Consider the following 23,698-nt stretch of genomic DNA (forward strand, 5'->3'; position numbering starts at 1 on the left):
ATAGTTCACTCAATTCTTTTAATAGCATGGATATTCTTAAGGGTCTTCTTAAAACAGACAGAAAAAAACGAAGGGAAAGGACAGCAGAGCTAGAAGAGGGAACTCTGCAAATCAATGACAGAAGATGTAGAAGGCTATTGTTAAAAGAATCTCAGAGTTTTTGTAAAGAAGCGCTCCTGAACTAGAGTCTAGATCAATTTTTAATGTTATAAAGGATACGATACGATATGGATTTTTAAAATGCATAGAAAATCCTCAAGCTCCATTTAATGCATCTTTCCTGTCTGCTTGCTCTCTTTGGTTCTCTTGCCAAGGAGAACCCAGTTCCTCATTTGAGCATACATTGTCTTATCAATGCCTGTTGAAAAAGCAAATGTTATCTTAGGATTTTCAAACAATGTAGTCTTTTTTCTTTTGTAGAATTTATATTTGCTAATTTTAATGTTTGCCACGAGAAAATGTCTATACTGTGATCTTTGGAAGGAACTCTGAATATTTAAAGCACACTAGAAATCTCGAATGCTTTTCTTATCTGGGGTTAGACAGCTTCATTTAAGTGAAAAACAACTGCCCTTTAGAAGGTATGCTTCAAAAATTACAGGCTCCACTATTCTGCATGCTTTTCCAAGATTGCACAGTGCTGTGTTTACAAGTACTTTTTGAGATTCTAAGTGAATGAAACAAACCTAAGTTTAGAAGCCAGGCTTACTCTATCTATAGTCTATTAAATGCGTCTGCGTCTGACTTCCAGAATGTCAACCTGCTATATTTCGCTTCATAGCTGTATTTGACTGGAAGCATTAACAAATGGGGAAGGCATAAAATATTTAGAGCCCATGAAGCACTCAGGACTGTCAAAATGATCTATTTCACATACATGGCCGTATGCTGGGGCTTTTAGGTAAGATTTGTCCATTTATGTAAGATATAGCTACAGTTCCTATTTTCTTCGATTTCATTGGGTTCTATCATAAAGCTAACAATAAACTTTGAAATGCACTTAAGTTCTTTTTTTTTTTTTATTTCTTTCTTTTCTCGCCTTTGGGTCATGCGTACATGATTGAGAGAGGTAGAATTATGTACTCAGAGTGAGGGAGTTTTAAGTATTAAAATACTGAGAGGGGCGCGCCTGGGTGGCTCAGTCGGTTAAGCGTCCGACTTCAGCTCAGGTCACGATCTGCGGTCCGTGAGTTCGAGCCCCGCGTCGGGCTCTAGGCTGATGGCTCAGAGCCTGGATGCCTGCTTCCGATTCTGTGTCTCCCTCTCTCTCTGCCCCTCCCCCGTTCATGCTCTGTCTCTCTCTGTCTCAAAAATAAATAAAACGTTAAAAAAATTTTTTTAAATACTGAGAGGTATGTTTATAGTTTAGAAAGAGAACAATCCCCAAGCGTCCCCCACCTGCTCCCTTTACTTCTTGGTGAGTTTATGCCTTATTGAATTGTCAGCAAAACTTGTCTCTATTGAAATTTAATAAACCATATTAAAACATTACATGACATAGACCACGAGGAAAGCCACCACATGTGGTCCTTCCTTACTGGGTTTGTGATCTGTCAGTAGTGGACATAAATGGCTTTGACTGAAGTGAGTATTAATGACAAGATCATCACAAACCAGAACCCCAGGGAAAAGCAGAATAATGTATTTTTAATTTCAATATTCTTTACATTGAGATTGCTAGTGAGTTTTAATGCCTATTTATTGTTCCCTATACCTTGGAGGGAGGTGGTAATTATATAGTGTTTTTGGTGACTGATTTGCTGTTCTCAGTCTTTTTTTTTAGTCATTTCTTGCTCTTCACCTTGCCATCCGTTGTTACTTCATGCAGAATGCTGTGACCTTACAAATAAAAAACTGAGGCTAAAAGCTTACTCTAATGCATCAATTTGTACTTTAAAAACTCTACTAAATCTGCAAAGTCACCATCTTCATAAATCGGAGAACTAAGTTATATTGTTATTATTGATAACATTGCAATCTTTAGTTTGAACAAATATCTTATTGCTGCTGTCATGGTTGAGTGAGCTAAGGAAAGTTCTAGCTTGCCTTCCCTATTTGCTAGAACCTTATTAAAGGACTGGTAAGAACACAAGAAAAAAGAAAATCATCTAGATATGTTAAAATCGTATGAATGGTGTTTGAAGGGAATGATGTTTGAATTAACCTGAATCCTAATCTCCAACATTCAAAGCAAATAAATGACTACTTATTTTTAATATGGTCTGAACATCGACATTGTTTTAGAAATGCTCATTAATGTGAATCAAGGATGATACATGGTGTCAGAGCACAAGTAAAGTAGGAAAGTAGGAGAAGGACAAAAAGTATGGCTTTTCAAGACCCAGAGGAATTACAGTCACAAGTGCTGGGAGCCTTGCCCAGTGACATCTCAGACATTTTAAATATTCTGCAACAGAACCGATAGTTGCCTTAGGTCTGCCTCCTCAAAGCAAATGCTTCTTAATCAATACAATATATATGTTATATATTGCATGTATATTATTATTGTATTATTTGTATATATTTTACAAATATATGTATTATTGTATATAGTATATATTTATATATATATATATTATATACATATATATTATATGTGTGTGTGTATATATGTGTATATATATATATATATATAATTGCACTAGGCATTTTAAATAATGACTCATTTCACTTTTAAAACAACCCAACAAGGGGATGCTGTTATTATCCACTCAACTCAGAAAAGTTGAGTTAGCCTGTCTACATCACATAGCAAGTTAACTGCAGAGCCAGGAGATGGAACCTAGGCAGTGCGGCTCCAGAGTCTTGGCTACTAACCACTGCCATGTTCTCTTCTCACTTATCTACAACATAGGTCAAGAACAGAAACTAGGATCTAGAATCCCTGCAGAAGGAATTTTGATCCAATTCTTAAATAATTTAAGCTATTTGGAAGAATGAATGTCACATTGTTTTGGTGTGATATGCTTTGAAAACATGTCACTAACAACCTTGTATAAGGTCACTCCTCATCAGGGAAATACAAATCAAAACCACACTGGGATACCACCTCACGCCAGTCGGAATGGCTAAAATGAACAAATCAGGAGACTGTAGATGCTGGCGAGGATGTGGAGAAACGGGAACACTCTTCTACTATTGGTGGGAATGCAAACTGGTGCAGCCGCTCTGGAAAACAGTGTGGAGGTTCCTCAAAAAATTAAAAATAGATCTACCCTATGATCCAGCAATAGCACTGCTAGGAATGTACCCAAGGGATCCAGGAGTGCTGATGCATAGGGGCACTTGTACCCCAATGTTTATAGCAGCACTTTCAACAGGTGAGGACGGCACCTGTTGGGATGAGCACTGGATATTGTATGGAAACCAGTTTGACAATAAATTATTTTTTTAAAAAAGAGTAAGGCAGAGATAATTAATTAATATATTAATTTAATTTATTTAAATTAGTTTATTAATCTAATTAGTTTTATTAAATTTTATTAATTTAAATAATTACTTTAATTAATAAGTTTATTTAAATTAACTTGTTTTGGAGAAGAGGAAGCTGTCATCCATGACTCTGGTGATGGTCATTTTAAAGCAACATATTCCTATCATAAAATACAATTAGCTGAAAATCAAGAGCTCACCGTTGGATATGTTCACCCTCACTTTTCTCTTGAAAACAGTCCCTGCTGCTGAAAAGTGTGTTTGGCTTAAAAAATCCAATGGCCATTTCAACATGGATACCAAAGAGAGCAATGTGATGAGCCTCAGAGGATTTCTCAAATCAATCTGTAACTATTTAGATGGTTATCCAAATCATGCATAATATATGATTATAGACTTATAGTTTACATAGACAATTCATGTCGAAATTAGTCTGCAATTCTCAGAAGTACATGTTTTCTTATGAAATTTTTTAGAAGACAAGCAACCCAAAGTTTGCAATACATTTTTTATATAACATGTACATTGTGACTATCTGAGGGAAGTAAATATTTCTAAACAGCATTTGAAAAACACCTTGAGTTCTGTGCATTTTCCTCACCAATCTCATCCTGAGCATGTTATTTATACATACACATATACACACATGCACACACACATACAACACACTCATACTCTCAGATACATTTCAAGACCCAGAATAACTTTAGTAATTCCCTTTTTCTCCAAAGTGGTAGATATTAGATATTTCAACTGACCTTTGGCTAGCTGCATCACTACTTATATTTGATAATTTACCAAAAAAAAAAAAAAAAGATAAAAACACATAAGGATAGGCAAGAAGTTAGGCAGAAGTTACTGAGTTTGCAAAACAAAAACTGGGTTCAATCCCAACATCCATGTCATCTGCCATTTTTCTGCATTGATTATTAATCTCAGAACACTCCAAGCCACAGTTAACTTAGCTGGCTGGACAACTCATCCAGAACATGTAAAGTGGTAATAAGCATCATAGGGGTGATCTGTTTATAGACTCATGCTATTTGGTAGATGGTTGACTGGAAGATCTGTGTTAAAATCTTCCATAAAAACATTTTATGGAATAGTAAGAACTAAATGTTTCAGGTAGTGGATATAGGTTATTTTCATTTATAGTCAAGTATTCTTGAGACTTTTAAAAATGTGTTATTTTTTATATTTTGGTTAGTGTCCTCATTACCAAAGTGTTTCTTTTCCATACATCATAGAGATGGTGATAGGAAATTAACCTAGGCTTAACTAAACAGCATTCAGATTCGTAGGACATTAAAGCTAGAAGCCACCTACAAAGCTTCAGAATTGACATCTCATTTGCTAGGCAAAATGTCCGAGATCAGAAAAGCTAAAAAGGTATGAAGAGTACATAGTTGCTTAGTGGAACACTACCTGTCAAGTCAACTACTTTTTGCTTACTTATTTATTTTCTAGGATACTTGATTAGCAATTAACAACGTCTGGAGACCACAGTATGATCCACTCATTATGATAATGCAATTCATTCACCATACTCGGGAAAATACAGCAAAAACACACAACAAAGGAGATCTCTGTCTGGGCAGGATGAAGTTGGAGGAAATGCTGGGGGATGTCCATCGGGAATATAATTACACATTCAATAATCTTTATATTGATTTAAAATTGCTAGCTTGTTAGCAGAAATAGTTTAATTGGGGGGATTTCCTTCTTGCTGTTTTTCATTGTTTTTAACATACAGAGAATCTTGGGAAACAGAAGTGGATCAAGCCCCTTTCTACCTATGTGAAGACCCTGTTCCTGATATGCACATTGGTCATCTGTACAGGGCACTAACTAACTGAACCAGGAGGCTTCCTTTGTAAATTTTCCTCAGGGTAGTTTATACTTTCTCTTGGAGGAGCATGGTATAATTACGGGATAATGGTATAATTATCAGTTGCTGTGAACTGTTTACCAGAATTTTGATTTACCTCAGCCTTAGTATGACTCCTTTACACTCTGCCAAGTGGTTTCTGAGTTATTTCAATCTTGGCCAAATTCAAAGAATCATAAATTGGATCAAGGTAATAAATCATCCTAATGCACCTTGCCTTCATTAAATAATTCCTGGGGTTTTACATACAGATCAAGGCACTCCTTTTGAAGAATTGGATAGTATCCATGATCTTCTGCTTTGTAGCATACATCACAGTTTTAATAATCTGGCTTGAAGCATTTGCCTTTCTTAGTAGACTTTAAGCTCCGTGAGTGCAAGTACTATGTTATTCTATCCATCAGCATGTCCTCAATACCTGACATATAGTGGGTGTTTGGTTAATACATGTTAAATGAATAAAGATGGCAACTAAAATCATGAAAGTTGACAACGGAAACCACGCACATGGGAATGTTTGAATTGGGACTGCTTATGGAGACTGGGCTACATTAGAGAGAGATGAGAAAGTCATCTTCAAATAGTTGGAAGGTCCTTAAACATAACATATTTTTTTATTTTCTGTTACTCGGGGAACAACATGGAGGTCTGGTGCAAAGTTCAAGCAACTGATAAATGTTTTGCTTCGGGAGGACTTAAAGTTAAAGTAGAATGTTCACACATGAGCAGAGAGAGCTATCTTGCAAAGTATCAAGTTCTGCCACTAGTATTGTTCAGAGATGAGATAATCCACTTGCAGTGATGGGTGATAGAGCTTTATCAATCTTTTGGGGGGTGGGCATGCTGACTTTTAAATGCTTTCCAACAATGATTATGCGGACTTTCAGGGGTGGGGTGGTTTATGTGATTCTTTTTTTGTTTAATTTCAGCTTTATTGAGACATGATTGTGACATTGTTGTGACTGAGAACACCATGATTTCCGCTTGTGATTTGTAACTCTTCTTTTTCTTCTTTTCAACACACTTCCTAATTTCATTTGGAAATCTATTTTCCCATTTTTCTAGCCGTGAGTTCTTTTGTCTAAGTTGATAATGATTGATAAACAATATTGAGTAAGTCATGATTTAAGCAAAGTTTACCATTGACTCAAATTTACACCAATAGCTCTTACTGTATTAAATTAGCCATGTGTAGATACAATCAGAAACAATGAGTCTGTCATATATCATAAATTATTTTTTCTTACCATGGCCATTAGCACTTGCTTGCACTCAATTAATTTTTTTTTCAGGGAGGATTTATTCAAGTCCCCTTCAAGTGGCTAAAACAGGCGTGTAGCCAAATTACCTAAGCCACTACACTGTAATAGGCTCACTATTGATCACCTACAGATTTTCTGTCTCTTTTGTTTGGATTGTGTCTACAGGTAAGTCCCAGAGGGGAATGGTTAGTGTATTAGTCTAGTTTTATCTGGTCTTCAAACACTCTAGTTTTACATGACACAAAAATAACAGCACTCCAACAGACAACTCAAAGCGTATCATCATCTTCCCGTCTGAGTATCTGCAAGTCTGACTCTGTCAAGATTAATCTCTCCATGTTATTCAGCTGCTTAGTTAAGGCTGCTGCCTCTGAGAGAGCCAGTGTCTCAAATTCAGCCATTTGGCTGGATTGTTTATTCCTATGCTATCTCTACAAAAACTTACCTGCCAAACCTAAAGACTATGAAAAATTATAGAGAAAGGTGGGTGTGTAGATGAACACATTAAATGGAGTAATGTTTATAAGAAAGAAATGAGGCATTTAAAAAATACAAACATGTCAAAACATATCTGCCCGTGGAAAGGAGACTGGAGAATGACATGTGGTTGGTTGGATTTGCAGGTTATCGACCCAACCCTTTGATGATGTGAATAATGGCTGTTGACAATTTAGCTCCAGATCCTGAATCAGCTGTCACTATGAAGGACAGGCAGAAAGCATGTCCTACTGGTCATCTTGATTTGAAAAAGCAGCTGAGACAGACGGTTTTCCAAGTCTTTGCCTTTGTAGAACAGTATGCAGTTGTCAGATGGAAGGTCTTTCTGATACTTCTAAAACGTTGTCCATCCATTTGACAACTAGCTTCTTCCCAGAGCATATGTGCTCCATATGTCAGCTTTGCAAACCCTGGTTCATAACATTTTCTTTTTCATAGGATGACCTTTTCTCAAATTACTGAGTACTCAAAACATTCTAGTCATCCCTATAGTCTAAAGGCTGCTTCCTCAAGCCACATGTGTTCTCGAAGTTCCCACTGCATTCTGTAGGCTCAACTCGTACAGCATTGCTCATATTTGGTCTTTTAGGAAATCTTGTTTGCTCTTCCTTTCTGTGTCTTTTACATTTTGAGCTCCTTAAAGGGAGGACTGACATTTCTATTCATTTTTGTGATTCTACTCAAAGGTAATAAATGTTCCTGTATAGGTAGGAAAAACAAAATGTGCGGTGAAAGTAAGTTTGGTCCATTAAAACTTAGTTTAATAGAATCCAGCAAATTTTGAATCTATTTTAGGCGCAACATAAGGCTTATTAGCAATTAGTGTTGATGCTCCCTTGGAAAATGTTGAAAATCAATGTGATTCATCTTGCAACACATAGCTACAAAAGCCCTGTTATGTTCCATGTGATAATATTGTAACTCAGTGCTTTGTAAGTTCTGTTATAGAAGTTAGTAGAGATAGCCTAGAATGCACCAAGGGTCTGTTGAATGCATATTTGTTATTGAAACTTGAGCCCTTAGATTGAATTTTGTGATATCTAAATGGAAACCTATATTAACACTTGGAAATTTGCTCATTTTCCTTACCCTTAAAACTGAATCTTTGTCCCTGAGTGCTTAATTTTATATACACTCTTTCCTGAGCCATGTGTGTATTTGTAGATATACATCTCCAGATTCCAGGACAAGTAAGATATTAGCAATGGGGAAAACTGAGTGAGGGATATATGGGAACTCTCTATAGTATCTTTGCAACCTTCCTGTAAATCTTCAGTTATTCCAAAATTAAGTTTATTCAAAAATAATTAAATTAAAGGTAAAGAGTTTAGAAAGTTTTCTCATATTAAAACTCAGAAAGCTGGTGTATCCCTCAATTTCTCTTAGGTCATGGAGTCAGTAGATTACTCTTGATAATAGCATATTTTACTGAATAATTATTGATTTATAATCTCTCTAGGCATAAATATAAATGTAGGTGTGTATTTGGATTCACACAGAATCAAGTCAAAAAGAGAGTAGTTATTATGTGATTCATAAAATAACCTTTTTAAAAAAATCAATCAATATGTGGGCCTTCATTTTTTCTTTTTTCTTTTTTTTTTTTTGGTCCATTTTAATGCTTGTTAGAAGTGTAATGCTAAAGAGTATATCTTTTTTTTTTTTGATGTTTATTCATTTTTGAGAGAGAGAGAGACAGAGCTTGAGCAGGGGAGGGGCAGAGAGAAAGGGAGACACAGAATGTGAAGCAGGCTCCGGGCTCTGAACTGTCAGCACAGAGCCCATCACCGGGCTCAAACTCACAAACCATGAGATCGTGACCTGAGCTGCAGTCAGACAATTAACTGACTGAGCCACCCAGGCGCCCCAAGAGTATATCATATCTTAAATGCTCGTTAGAATATTCTGTTTGAAGGGGCACCTGGGTGGCTCATTTGGTTGAGGGTCCAACTTCAGCTCACGTCACGATTTTACGGTTCATGGGTTCGAGCCCACTTCGGGCTGTGTGCTAACAGAACAAAAGAATATTCTGTTTGAAGATGTTCACAGATATGTCTTAATGATATGCTAAATCTTCTAATATGATAAAGCCCCCCCCCGATGAATCAGGAGAATCTTCAGGTATAACTATTTTTGGAAAGCAAACCTTTTGTTTATTACCAATGAAACTTTCCACTTATGTATTGCTGACTCTGAAAAGTGTCAGAGTAGAATCTTGGCATCAGTGATATTTCACATGCCCAAGTATATAATTTAGTTATTTACACCCTGAAACAGAAATATACCTGTGAATTATCTATCACAAAGCTATTTAATAGTGCAGAGTACAATTGGTTTGCGAGAACACCTGGCATGGTAATTCATATGTGAAGACGGAATGGATATTTCAACATCCTGGCTTTAGTGTGTAGAAGGAATTTCTGTTTTCTAATGCAGTTTCCGAAATGGTTTTCTGCCTATTTGGAAAACATTTTGAAGACTGATACAATATAGTGTTTTCAGCTATAAAACGGGAAAGTATCAAGTCACAGCTTTCCTTTTTTAGAATATTCAACTCAAACATTTTTATAGACTAAATGGATTGCTTATGTGAGTGGTATCCAGAATTCTAAGCTTACAACGTCTTTCTTAAATTGCCATTATCACACACATTGAAAGTAGTATACTATCATCAGATTTATACTCTAATTGTAAATTGCAAATGTATAATTACTAAAATTTAACCTCTCCAAATTGATGTAATTCAACCTAATTATCCTGGCTACATAAATGCATGCTAATTAGCAAGAAAATACTTAAATAAAACAAGAATATTAACACAACAACTACAGAATAAACAAACTTTTGAAGAAGGAAAAAAAAATCCAGGAACTAATTATATCTACAAAAATAAATCATCAACGCATAGTATTTTAAAGTCTTTTTCCTGTTCACTCAGACTTAGATGTGGCCAGAATTGTTTCAGTATGTGTTTTGAATTCTCTCCACATTGACAGTTTTTGCTGTATTCATGTCTTCATACAATAAGCCATTTGATCTTATTTATTTAGTAAACATTTATTCTCAGCTTGTTACGAACTGGACAGTGTGGAGGTGTCAGAGAAACAGAAACAGTCCCTGTCCTGAATCTATTTAAGTTACTTGCTTAAGTAACACTAACTCAAAGGAAAACGATATCATCATTTAAAAAGGTTAACGGAAGTATGTATTTGTCTGCTTTGCTCCATCAGTGATTCCCCATGGGGCTTAAATTCAAATCCAACTTTTAGCCAAAGCCTTTAAAACCCTATCTGACCTAGCTCTGACCTCTACCTTCCGTTATTTCCTTGCTCTCCAGCTCAACTGTGCAGCAGTTACAGGAGATGCATTTTCATTCCTAAAAGGTGCCTAACACATTCCTGCCCCAGGACGTTGGCACTTGTTCTTGTTGCTTCTGTCTGGAAAGCTGGTTCTTGCTCCCTCACCTCCTAGCCCCCATAAGACAGAAGTTTAGTCAAAGCTTTAGTCATATTACTTTCATGTGTTTCTTAAAAAGGGTACCAAACGAATAGATCATGTATGTCCCTAGAAAAGAAAACATTGGAGGATTCCTAACAATGATTTTGTAGCAAAGAAATAACAGCCATGATCAGCAACCTTATGAGAACAAAGATACACACATACTAAACCCTGTAACTAGTTTAATAATCTTGAAACACCTTGAAAAACAGTGCTTCTATTTTTTAATTTTTTTAATGTTTATTTATTTTGGGGGGGCGGGAAGGGGCAGAGAGAGAATGGGAGACACAGAATCTGAAGCAGTTTCCAGGCTCTGAGCTATTAGCATAGAACCTGACAAGGGGCTCGAACTCACAAACTGAGAGATCATGACCTGAGCCGAAGTCAGATGCTCAATTGACTGAGCCACCCAAGCGCCCCAATTAGTGCTTCTTTTTGATCAGTGTATGTAATTACACTTGTATTTGACACAAAAGTCAAATGCCATCAATATGGGAGCATGTAAAGCAATAAAGCATTAGCCGTTTCATTAAGTATTATTTTTACTTTTGAGAATTTACAAGGCTGAGGGAAGATGATTTTTACGGTCCAGATCTCTCTTAAAAGCTGCTAAAGTAGGTTGTGTTTATGTCTTACCTCTCTGTGACTTTCTTTACATCAAGGAGAGTCACTGTGATGTTCAAATATTAGGTCTCCTCCATTGAAAAAGTTTTTATTTTTGAGCTTACTCTACATTTTCCCCATTTTTTTCTTTGTTGCCATGCCCAGTGGGTTTGCCACAAGTACTTATTATTTGCCCAGAGTCTTACGTCTATGGACAGCTAGTAGCGTGACTTCAAGAAAGATCATTTGAAAAATTTATTTAGTATTGGATATTTTATCTAAATGTATTTTGTGTAGCAATGTTAACCAAATAGAAATGAGGATCATGCCCTGAGTAGGGGAATAATGCACCAGGAGAGGTACGAGAGCTGGCTCTGAGATTTTAAGAGGAAGGTGGTTTGGCCTCATGAGGCCTCAGTTTTCTCATTTAAATACTAAGGGATTAATCTAGATCTGGAGGGCAAATTGGTCCTCTCTTTGTGCCGAAAGAAATTGGTTAGAAAAGGCTGCTGCACTAAATTAAGACATGTCTTGAGGCCATATATGGGCTCCCTGGGAAGAACACAGATTACTCCTTGAGGTTGGCCAGGGACAAGGTTCAGAAATGATACACCTGTGCCATATATTGGCAATTCCAGGACAGGATCCAGTTTCCAGTGATTCTTTTTAAGGTCACTGGGTTTGCACAGTTTCTCTCAATGGGGTGAAAACCGTTTGCTAAAAGTGAAAAATAAGCTAAATCCACTATTTACCCACACTGATTTCTCTTTTGTTGTGATTCAGTCTCAATAAATTTATAGTAAATATATGGCTACTACTCTCCTTTTCTTATGTCCTTAAAAGTCCTGAGTTCTGCTTAATGGATTCTAATCTTGACTAATAATGGTCCTAATAGAAATCATGTTTTGAGCAAGTACTGTATGCTAAGCCATGCCTGAATTATGTCATCCTTGAAAACAATGCATGAATCCGTTATTTATTTTACAAATGGGAAAGCGGAGGCTTAGGGAAGTTAAGTAACTTGCTTAAAATCACATGGCAGGTGAATAATAGAGTTGAATATGAACCAAATGACCTGAATCCAGACCTGTGCTCTGAGCTCCTGTTTTTTGCTCTGGAATTACTGACGTATGGCTCCTGCAGGGTTGGTCACGGGTAGGGTGGGGACACAGAGAAGACCCGCCTTATCAGGCAGGACTGGTGCCCAATAGGACCTCTACACTGAGACACTTCCCCTTGTATCCCTTTAACTATTTTTACGACTCTCTTACTAAATAAGTGTGTTCATGGAGTTGTGCTTGGTATTGTGGATATGTAACAGACACATCAGGCACAGTCCCTTGCATTCAGCTAAGCATCTGGCAGAGGAAAGAACCCTTAATCGCATAATTTTGCAAAGAATTGCATACTTTAGTGTTGTGGTAAACTCACGAAAGAAGATGGCAGTGCACAATAAAAGCCTACCACAGGATTACCTGACCTGTTCCGGCAGGTCAGAGAATTGCTGCTTGGCCTCACCAACTCAGCTGGTTGGCTCAGTACTTACTGTCTGGCCCACACATCACTTCCCTTCCAGGTTCAACCATGACAAAGTTTCTCTAGCAGAATTCCAGTTCTGGGCTGTGCCTGCCCCAGCATGCTTTGCAGCAATCCCCGTTCACAGCAGCCTCTTCTCCACTAATAGAGGTTTTACTAAATGTATTATCATATTCCAAGCTACCATTACCTTATCAGACCTCTGCTCTGCTGAAATACTGAGCAATATTGTCTTATTGATTGGGTACCTACTGACGGTAGCAATATGCACACATGCATTATTCTCATACCACTGTAGCTTTAATAGGCTGGAGGTAATACCGAAAGTAATTTACTGCCATCTATATATGGCGGTTCGAACGCCGTGGTAGTTAGAGCTGCCGATTTGGAGATTCTGGCCTGCATACAAATGTGGTATCCAAAATCTCTTCAAGAACTAATGTGATAAAATCAGAAACAAGAAAGACCAAGTCTCTGAAAAGCATCACTGCTCTGATTGCCACACACAAGTATAGCAGATGGGAATAATTTTTTAAGAATGAAAGATAGACATATCTTCCTTTATCCTGAGCTTCCAGTAGAGTCAATGGCAGGGACCAAATGAGAGTCTGCAAACATGATGACTTAATTTAGTGTCAAAATTCTGCATCTTTCTGCTACCTGCCTTGCAGGATTCAGCACACGAGCCGAAGACAGGCCAGAGATTTAGATGAAGAAAATACTGAAACGCTTGTTGTTTTCTCGCACCAGTGATAACACTAAGAACCTTTATGTACTCAGTCATTCAATGTTTTATATTATCAAGGGATCCATCTTAAAAAGAAGCAAACAGAAACCTACTATTGTAAGAACTCACTTGATATTCATTGCTTTCCTTAGCTAACTGCATTTTTTAAAAAGGGAACTTAAGTTCTGTAAATATGTGTAGATCTTGTTGATCCATTTTAACTGCTGGATAGCATTTTCAACGTTCCATTACATAAATCACATTTATGTACACATGGCACAAGAGAGGAACAATTAGGTTGTCTTCATTTTTTGTTTTACTAGCATACAATGATTCAGTGAAAATTCTTAGAGTTAGCTCCTTGAACCAGCTCATCTAGCTTCTCTAGGGTAGACACCCATAAAAAGGAGGAGAAAAACAAGTTGTAAAAAGATATGTGCAGCTGGATTCCAATTATATAAATCTTTAAAACTCACAAGCGTATTGCTTACGGGTGAATTTATTCATATTATAGAAGTTCAAAAACCTGCATGGAAATGACCCACACCGACTTCAGGAGAGGAAGCTTCTGGGGGGAAGGGATAGGGATAGAAATAACATGTTAGCAATATCTATAACATCATATTTCTTTAAAAAATGATCTGGAACAAATTGCAGTATGTTAACATCTGTTCAATCTTGGTGATAATTATGCAGATATTTTATTTTTCTTATACTTTTAAATATGCTTGCCATGTTTCACAAGTTCTGTTAAAATTAAGTTCTTTGAAACATTGCAGGCTATTGTTTAGAAGGGGAAAATTGTGTGCGTACCACAAAACCATTAGAGTTATTGGCAAAAAATCTTTTATGCATACGCTCATCTACCTCCTCTGAGAGGAGGCACATTATGAGTTGGGGAACTAGCTGTGAAAGATGATCAGATCCCCGCATAGCGGAAGGATTCACATGGCTGTGGACTTAAATAGCACTTTCTACGTTCACTTACTCAGGATGAGGGCTGGAATCAGGGGAAGCACCTAGAAATCTTGGATGTCCAGGGAGCTAACTCACATGTGACCTGATAAGGAGGATTCAGCCTCCTTCCTGGAATGACTCAGTGGACTCAGTTACAACCTCTGAGTGGGAAGGGAATTACAGGGGTCTTTAATTCCACATGAAATCAGAACCGGGTCAGGCATTGGTTACAAAGAAAACTGGAGCTGAAGAATGTACCTGGCAGGCAAGTCTATATGGTGAGACTGTGTGGTAAGGTGGGAAGCAATGCAGTTGGGTCAGCCCACCTCAATTTGAATGATGGGCAAGATATGAAAGCTTTCCGAGACCCAGTTTCTTTATCTCAACAATAGGAGTTAACCCTACCCGGGATGATATTCTTATCAGAGTTGAATGAAGTAATGCAGGAAAGTCCTTGGCACCGCCTAAAAAGCTATTTTTCTCTCCACCAATAAGGTGAGTGTTAACTGGGGGTAAATAGGGAGGAGACAAAGAGAAGCGGCCCGAAGACTTCCAATAGGCTGGCCCTGTCTGAAGGGCCCTTGCAGAGGGATCGAAGAAAAAAAATCCCATCTTTGCTGCCCCTTTCTCAGACCAGGGAGTAGGGTTGGGGCGAAGTGTTAGATTGTTACAGTGAACTGAAAATAGCTGCAAATTAGCGATGAGGGTATTAATTAGATTATGTGTGTATTCCTCAAATCAGGACACAGCAGTCCCTTGATTCAGTTAAATGTTAGAGGAAGCTTGGCTGGTCTGACCATGATGCTAAGCACTGAGCAACCTCATTCATGGTCTTCTTCTTCTTCTTTTTTTAAATACTTATTTATTTTTGGCAGAGAGATTTATTTATTTATTTTGCCAACTATTATTGGCAGACAGAGGGGGACAGAGGATCTGAGGCGGGCTCTGTGCTCACAGGCTGACAGCAGCGAGCCTGATGTGGGGCTCGAACTCACAAACCACAAGATCATGACCTGAGCTGAAGTCGGACACTCAGTCGACTGAGCCACCCAGGTGCCCCACACCCTCCTTCATTTTCTGACCACTGCTGGTCAGGGCTGCAGGAGGGCATGCCCGTCTCTGCTGGGAGAGTGGCGCCAACACAGACTCCCGATCACTGCTTCTGTCACTGCTCTCTGCTCCGTAAGGCAGTCTGACACTCTAAAACGTGCATCCCAGTATACATTTCCAGTGGATGATTTTGAAATCAAATAAGAATCTTTAACACAAGCATTCTCTGTCTGCTACCACTCCTGCTCACTGCTGCTTTTTAATTCTTCTTTTATTCAAATTAAATACCTTACAGTCATTCAGAAACTGTTCCTTATGTTGCCACATCTTCCCACTGTCAGAGCAGTTAATTAGCTCTTGGCAGGTCTGAGATTCTGAAGAGCTCGAAAGATGGTTTGTAATTGTGCACTGAAGTACAGCAAGTTGCTTCAAGTAAACATAGCTAAAAGTCTATTGTTTGGCGTTTGTCAATTTCTGCACGATCTGGATTTTCATTTATTCGGCAGAAATAGAAAGTCTTATTTGCTTCACATTCCTGAAGGTAGAGCCATCATCATTTCTTATACCTGAACAAAGGAAGACTGTAAAACCTAAGGAAAAACATAAAAAGGAAAATGGGATCTTATTGAAGCAAAAAGCCCTATAAAATCTGAAAAGGGCTTTGCTATGGAAGACCTATACCATAAAATTGATTCTTATTGCCACCGTTACCTTTAAAGAGGTCAAAAATGAGAGACTTACTGAGAGTCTTTCTTATTCATCTTTGGCAGCAAAATAGAGTCCATTCTTCTTTTCCGATTGGCATTCAGAATCCTCCAGGGTTTTGAACTTGACAGATTTCTCTGATCATTTCTCCCACGACTTATCTGCATACACATTCTGTGGTAATTTTTGAACCTCTCAGTCCTGCCTTAAGAGCCTGACTTAATTTTTACTTGCTTCTAGAGTCTTCTTTCCCTACTAATGGCCCCTTGCCTCCTAGGGACAAATTTTGGAAACATATAGGGTGTCCAGTTAAATTTGAATTTCAGGTAAACAAGGAATATTTTCCAAAACAACTGTATCCTATGCAATATTTGGAGTATACTTTTACTAAAAATTTATTCCTTGCATATCTGAAATTCAAGTCTAACTGGATGTCCTGTATTATATCTGGCAACCCTAGTTCCTACTCTGAACTCTTAGGAAATTAATTGTCTTAATCATTCACTTATCACTGACATCTCCAGCCTAGTTCTGTTGTATATCTTCAGTCAGGTCTTAAGCCCCTTAGAAACAGAAAGGAGTTCCGGTATCCAAACTGGAAGAAGGATGTGCAAGATGTCCATTCATGTGATAAAAATCAGAAATGACCAGGCAACATACAAACAAAAGCAACCATAGTTTTTCTTAAATATCTTGAAGAATTGCGGGTACAAATGCATTTTAAAGAAAACCCTCGAGGGACAAGCAGTTGGAGGTGAGGCCAGATTCTAGGCTGTGTTCCTAGAGGTTGGAGGAGATCACCAGCTAGAGAAGGACAGTCTTTGCTCTGACTCGTGCAAACCAGCACATGCTGGGCAAATCTGTGTTTGAATCTCCTGCCACCCCAAACACAAAAGTAATCCTCTTTGTCTAGTAATTCCCTCTTTGAGAATTTTACTAAGTAGGCAGAAGCTGGGAGCTGGGATGGAAAATGGAAAAAGACCTCATGATCTTACAGCCAGAAAAAAGGCCAATACCTACAGAGGAATAATAGTAAATATGACAATATATAAAAAAAGCAAGACAAAAAGAAAATAGAACCAAACCTTTGATGTGCTCAAATGCAAAACTAAATACTGTCAACCTCGAATTCTGCATACAGTAAAAATATATTTGAAAAATTATGGCTAAAAAATATTGTCAGATAAACAAAAGGTGAGAGAAATGGCTGCTGACAGATTCACACTATCAAAAATGCTAAAGAGAGTTTTTCAGTCTGAAGGGAGACGGTGCCAGATGGAAATTCAGATCTACAGTAAGGAATAAAGAACCTTCATAAGGATTGTTTTAAAGGGATACATGTAAAAGATTATTTTCTCTCTTACGTTTTTTAAAAGTCAATTAAAATGTCTTACATTGTATGTGAAAGCATATAATATTAATTCACGGTTGATCATGCTAAATTAAGAATGCATATTAAAATTCCTAGGGCAACAATTATAAAAATAATTTTTAAAAAAGGCATAGGTAAAAAGCCATTAGAGAAGATAGTAAAACATACTCATCTATATCACTCCTCTCCAGGAAAAAAAGATACAAAATGGAAAGAAGGAACAAAGGATAGAAAGGACCAAAAAGAGAACAGAGACCATGTGTCCCTCTGGAAATCTCTTTGTCATAAAGTACTTTAATTATTCAAAGTAAGTGAAAAAAACATGACACGTCCAGCTCAGAGAAAGGATCTATTCCAACTCTGTTCTTTGTGAGCCCTGTGATCATTTTTGCTCGTGACTTTTTTTTAACTGCTTTATTGAGATCCAATTACATGCTCTTTAGTTCACCCATTTAAAGAATACAATTCAACATTTTTTAGAATATTTACAGCTTTGCAACCATTACCATAACCTAACTTTAAAATATTTCATCATGCCCAGAGAAACCTTGTCCCCATCAGCCCTTTTCTTCTATCTGGTCCGTTTGTTAAATTAGGAATCCTGGGATCCACTCTGAGTTCGCTGAAACCAAATGCCTGCTGGTAAACCTTGAATGTCTATGTGTGTCATAACTCCCACAGGTGATTTTTGACAACCACCTCAGTAATGCTGCTCTTTTCTCACCAAATCCATTTCATTTTGCCTCTTTGCAAAATGTTGGAAGCCCACAAAGATCTGGTTCTTCAAAGTGAGAATAGTCTCATTGAAGTAAATGGTACCTCCAGGCTTCTGGCGTGGACCAGTTCCAGAGGCACACCTCACGTTGCACTGTTAGTGAGGAGCTCCATGGGGTGGTGCAGTCTAAGGACCCATGAAAACCCACATTGATTTAAATTTTTAAATTTTTGCTAAAGGATATGAGCAAACATTGTAACTAATATAGTGTTTTAAATTTTTCTTTCAATGTTTATCTTTGAGAGAGAGCGCGCACGGGCGCACACGCATGGGTTGGGGATGGGCAGAGAGACAGGGAGACACAGAATCCTAAGTCTGCTCCAGGCTCTGAGCTGTCAGCACAAAGCCCGACATGGGGCTCAAACCCACGAACTGCGAGATGAAGACCTGAGCCCAAGTCAGAGGCTTAACCGACTGAGACACCCAAGTGCCCCTAAATAGTGCTTAAAAGATGTTTATATTGTGAGAGAGAGAGAGAGCATGGGAGGGGTGGAGAGAGAGGGGGACAGAGGATCTAAAGAAGGCTCTGCTCTGACAGCAGTGAGCCCGGCGTGGGGCTTGAACCCATGAATTGTGAGATAATGACCTGAGCCAAAGTCGGATGCTTAACCGACCGAGCCATGCAGGTGCCCCTTCTCTAATTAACATAAAGCGTAGTAGGGAGTTGTGGTTAACAACAAGAGTAGCAAAGTGCGACAAGGTCAAACATGGCTTACTATCTTTGGGAACTCGAGCTAGTTTCTCAAAGTTATGAGCCTCAAGTCCCCTCTCCAAAACAGCACATTCTTCATGAGGTTGTGATGAAAATGAAATGAAACAAAAGAAATTGATTATTTGGAAAAGTACCTGGCACTTGATAGATAGTCACTAGAGGTTAGTTATGATCATCATTACAGTTTATAGCTGACAATTCGCCTTAGAATTATACTAGGACCAATTTGAAGCATCTCACTTCCCTATTCTTTGATCAAGTAAGAGGCCTAGAATTTTATAACCGTGGCACTTATTTGATAGGATTGTTGTCACTGAGAAATAAATATATGAAACAGAGAGCCAAGTGGCAGGGTAGTAATTTGTTCGTCTTATTCAGATGGAATTTAGAAAAGTGGGATGTACACATTTTTGACACTATTATTTGGAAGCATAGCATACAACCATGTTTTGTTTGCTGTTGAAGCACTGTTAGAAGCCTGTGCATGTTGTACGGTTAGTATCTGTTTGTTTCAATAGTAATTCAAAAAGCCTTTGCACTCTCCTCCTCATACACCTTTTGGGGGTTATTTATTTATTTATTTACTTCTATCTGTCCCTGTTTGTCTTGTTTCGTAAGTAATATCCTGCTTTTCTCTGACACTCTAAAGTGGTCACACGAATTTTTAAAATGAATTGCTACATCAAGACAAGACAAAGCAGGAGGAGAAGGAGTAGGCTGCGACTTTAGGATGGAAAGAACTGTGGTTTGACTGCAAAACTAGAGGCAGCTTTCATTGGGGTAAACACAGGAAAGGTACGAGAGCACTGAGAGGAAACTCAAGATCTCCCAGGCAGAGGGAAAAGTCAGCGCAGGCAATGTTCGTGTGGGGAGCAAACAGCTGGTTACAACTGCTCAGAGTATCAATCATGTGACGAAATATACATGGAGCTGAGCAGCGCGAGGGTACAGGCTCCTCGCCAGGACTGGAATGAGAACGAGGATAGGCTTAGATTTACATACTCATTCACACACACACACACACAAACACAGACACACACAAGGAAACATCTTTTGGAGTCCTTTGCCAAGGACAGCGACAACAGAGCATTCTTTTTTCCAGGGGCAGTGAGAAATGATTCTCTGGTGCTGGGACGAATGGAGAGCCATGGACTGTCTCTGTGCCGGCCACTGCAAAGTCTCCTGGGGAAAAGATGCTGCACAGGCTGTGATTTTCATTGATTTCATGGCTCTCAAAGGGGACCGCTGCTCTCTCATCCTGGCCACGGATCCCAGGAAATAATTCCCCCAACAGGATGGTTCCTTACGGCTTTCTCTTTTATACTTGCATATATCGAGCTTCCTTGCATGAGAGAAATAGTCCTAGGAGACAAGGGTGCTTGCTTTATTGTGTGAAGGGGGCTTCTAAGGAGATACATGTCCTGAGACCTAGAAAGTCCCACAGAGAAAGAAAATGGAAAAGAGGGATTCAGCAGTGAAACAAAAACAATAGTGTGACTCCTACTGAAATATAACCAATAAGGCAAGAACTCATGTGGGTGCAGGCCAGAAGTGTAGAAAAACATCAGAATGACATTCTGAGCAGAGAAACAGGCCCACTTATAAAATACAGGAGATTAAGGAAAGATTAGAAACAATAGTTTTCAGAACGTGCTTTGTACCTAGGAAACAAACTAACTTCTATAAGCTCAAATGAAAATACATAAATAAGATTATTTTTATAATAAAGGCATCTAAAATGGAAAGCTCTAAGAAACTCCTCAACATCATACTTTTTATTGGACTGACAAAACCTGAAAATTGATAAGCAGAAGATGTAAATGGAGGAATGTTTTATGTTTTAGTGTACTTTGTGGGTAATAAAATAAGGACAAGGATGGGAAATAACCAGGTTTTTGTGATCATTCTGTGTTGTACAAAACATGTTTTGTTTCTGAGACCTGAAACAAAAATTATTCCATAGGAAAAAGATTGGCCAAAAAAATGAAAAAAAAAAAAACCACTTATAGAATGAATCCATATACTGTATGCTTTGGGGAAAGCAAAAAAAAAAAAAAATGCTTATATAAAGTCAAGCACAAAAGGGGCACCTGGGTGACTCAGCAAGTTAAGTGTCCTACTTTAGCTCAGGTCATGATCTCACAGTTTGTGGGTTCAAGCCCTGCATCAGACTCTGTGCTGATGGCTCGGAGCCCTGAGCCTGCTTCGGATTCTGTGTCTCCCTCTCTCTCTGCCCCTCATGCATTCTCTCTCTCTCTCTCTCTCTCTTTCTCTCTCTCAAAAACAAACAATTAAAAAAAATTTTTTTTAAAGTCAAGCACAAGAGGGACGGGGTGAAAATAAACATTAAAATAATAAGTTACTTCCAGAGGAAGAGAATGCCACTTCAAATAAAAGAACAATCCAGGGGCGCCTGGGTAGCTCAGTTGATTGAGTGTCCGACTTGGGCTCAGGTCATGATCTCACAGTTCGTGAGTTTGAGCTCCGTGTCAGGCTCTGTGCTGACAGCCCAGAGCCTGGAGCCTGCTTCGCCTTCTGTCTCTCTCTCCCTCTCTCCGCTCCTTCCCTGCTCACACACTGTCTCTCTCTCAAAAATAGATAAAGAGAGAGTTCTAAGTTTCATTCCAAAAGTAATTCAATTAAAGGTACAAACGTGTCAAAACCTGATAACATTTATAGAGTATCACACACTAGAAATATAACCACTAAAGAAAAACAATGCAAATCAAAGGCATCAAGATTATAGAAATGTGGGGGTTTTATGTGTACTTTTGTATTTTCTTAAACTTTTTTTTAACATTTATTTATTTTTGAGAGACAGAGCATGAGCAGGGGAGGGGCAGAGAGACAGGGAGACACAGAATCCAAAGCAGGCTCCAGGCTCTGAGCTGTCAGCACAGAGCCTGATATGGGGCTTGAACTCACAAACTGTAAGATCATGACCTGAGCCAAAGTCAGACACTTAACCAACTGAGCCACCCAGGCACCCCAACTTTTGTATTTTCTTTAGCACTGCATAACTCCAAATTGAGTAGGAGAAAATCTACTCAGTGTTTTATATTGCCCTTGAGTGAGAGTGTTGTTTTCTCATGATAAACAGCCAGCTAATAGCCTATAAGTAATAATTTAGAAATGAAAGCAGGATATAACCTGAAAAATGTTTAAATTGCACAGGATTCTCAGGATAGACCTTCCCTTAACTGAATAATGTCTTCACTAAAGAAAACTTGAATTCAAAATTGAAAAGTAAAGTACTCACAGATGTATCCACTGATCCTAAATTAACTGTCAATACTATGAAAACTATGAAATCAAGAGGGATCACCTAATTTCCAGAGAATCACAATCTCTAAATGTTCCCATATATGCAAAGATAAAGGAAAAGTGCATTTGGTTAATTAAAAGGACAAGTAAAAAATGTAAAATTTGTACTGAAACTTCAAAAAACAATTTTTTTTGAAAAAAGGAGGATGCCATTATCTTTATTCTTGAGTTACTCGCCTAAGAGTGTCTATATTTAACACTAGCTTTTTCCTCAACAGCAGTATTAGAAGGTTCATTATATGCTTGTCACACTTTTTCATTTTATGGATTTTTCATGATGTCTTTACTCTTAAAAGAAAGAAAAATCATACATAGTCCTATTACTCTAACAATTGTGTGTGTGTGTGTGTGTGTCTGTGTGTGTTTTTACTTTTTTCCTGTCTGTTCTTTGTTCATAAGCTTACATATTCTGACAAAATAATTATGACATAGGTTTTTAAAGAATGTGTCATACCTATGGCCTGGGGTCCTGAATTTCCAGTCTAACTGTTGTTGAGTTGTGGTCTTTATACTCGTGCCCTAAAGCACCCCTTTCCTGCCTAGCAAAGCTGGATTTCCATTGGCTGCCACTTTCATTCTCCAAATATTCTAGTCTCATTTCCTTTTCACAGTTCAAGGAATCTTACAATTGTCCTTGTCTCTCTGACTTTATGATTAAAATCTTTCATATGGACATCATTCTGGACTACATACTACCTCCTAAATTTCATCAAAGGGATTTACTGCCATTTGGGGTGGAGAAGTTCTCCCTTGAGGGGAACATGAAACAACCTTGGTTTTCACCCACCACATATGAATAGGGCTTCACCTTTCCTTGTGACAAATAAAAATGCTCCCACATATTCCAAAATCCTCTTTAGAAGGTAGTACCACCCCACTGAGAATCACTAACACCTGTAATTCACTGTGCGTGCAGAAGATTCAGAACTTTATTGCCACAAATGTAGCATGATCCTAGTAATATGGCAAAAATTAAACATTCCAAAGTGTCTCCTCTGACAGGCTTTCTGAAATTCCTGAAATTCTCACCATTGGTCATTGCCTCAGTTAGGTATATAATGATAAAAACAAAAACAAAACCTTATATAGCTTTTACTGTATGCCAGTATTCTATGCAGCATACATGTATAATAATTTAATCCTCTACAATGAACTCTGTAAGGTCCCATTATTATTATTATCATCATCATCATTATCATTATTGTCATTATTATTATTCCCATTTTACTGATGAGATAACTGAGAAACAGGTTAAGTCAATGGTAACTAGTAGAGCTTGGTATTCAGCTGACTAGTGATAGGTCCAGTAGTTGAACCAAGGCTATCCAGGTCCAGAGTCTATGCATATTTTTAATTACC

The 23,698-nt window shown here is 38.0% G+C and overlaps 1 protein-coding gene across 1 annotated transcript in view; it reads left to right on the forward strand.

The window, feature by feature from the left end:
* Positions 1–23,698, forward strand: part of NKAIN3 (sodium/potassium transporting ATPase interacting 3) — a 710,683-nt gene that overhangs the window by 303,870 nt on the left and 383,115 nt on the right. The window lies entirely within an intron of this gene.

The sequence above is a fragment of the Panthera tigris genome, chromosome F2, assembly GCF_018350195.1.
Source record: "Panthera tigris isolate Pti1 chromosome F2, P.tigris_Pti1_mat1.1, whole genome shotgun sequence".
NCBI classification, from domain to species: domain Eukaryota; kingdom Metazoa; phylum Chordata; class Mammalia; order Carnivora; family Felidae; genus Panthera; species Panthera tigris.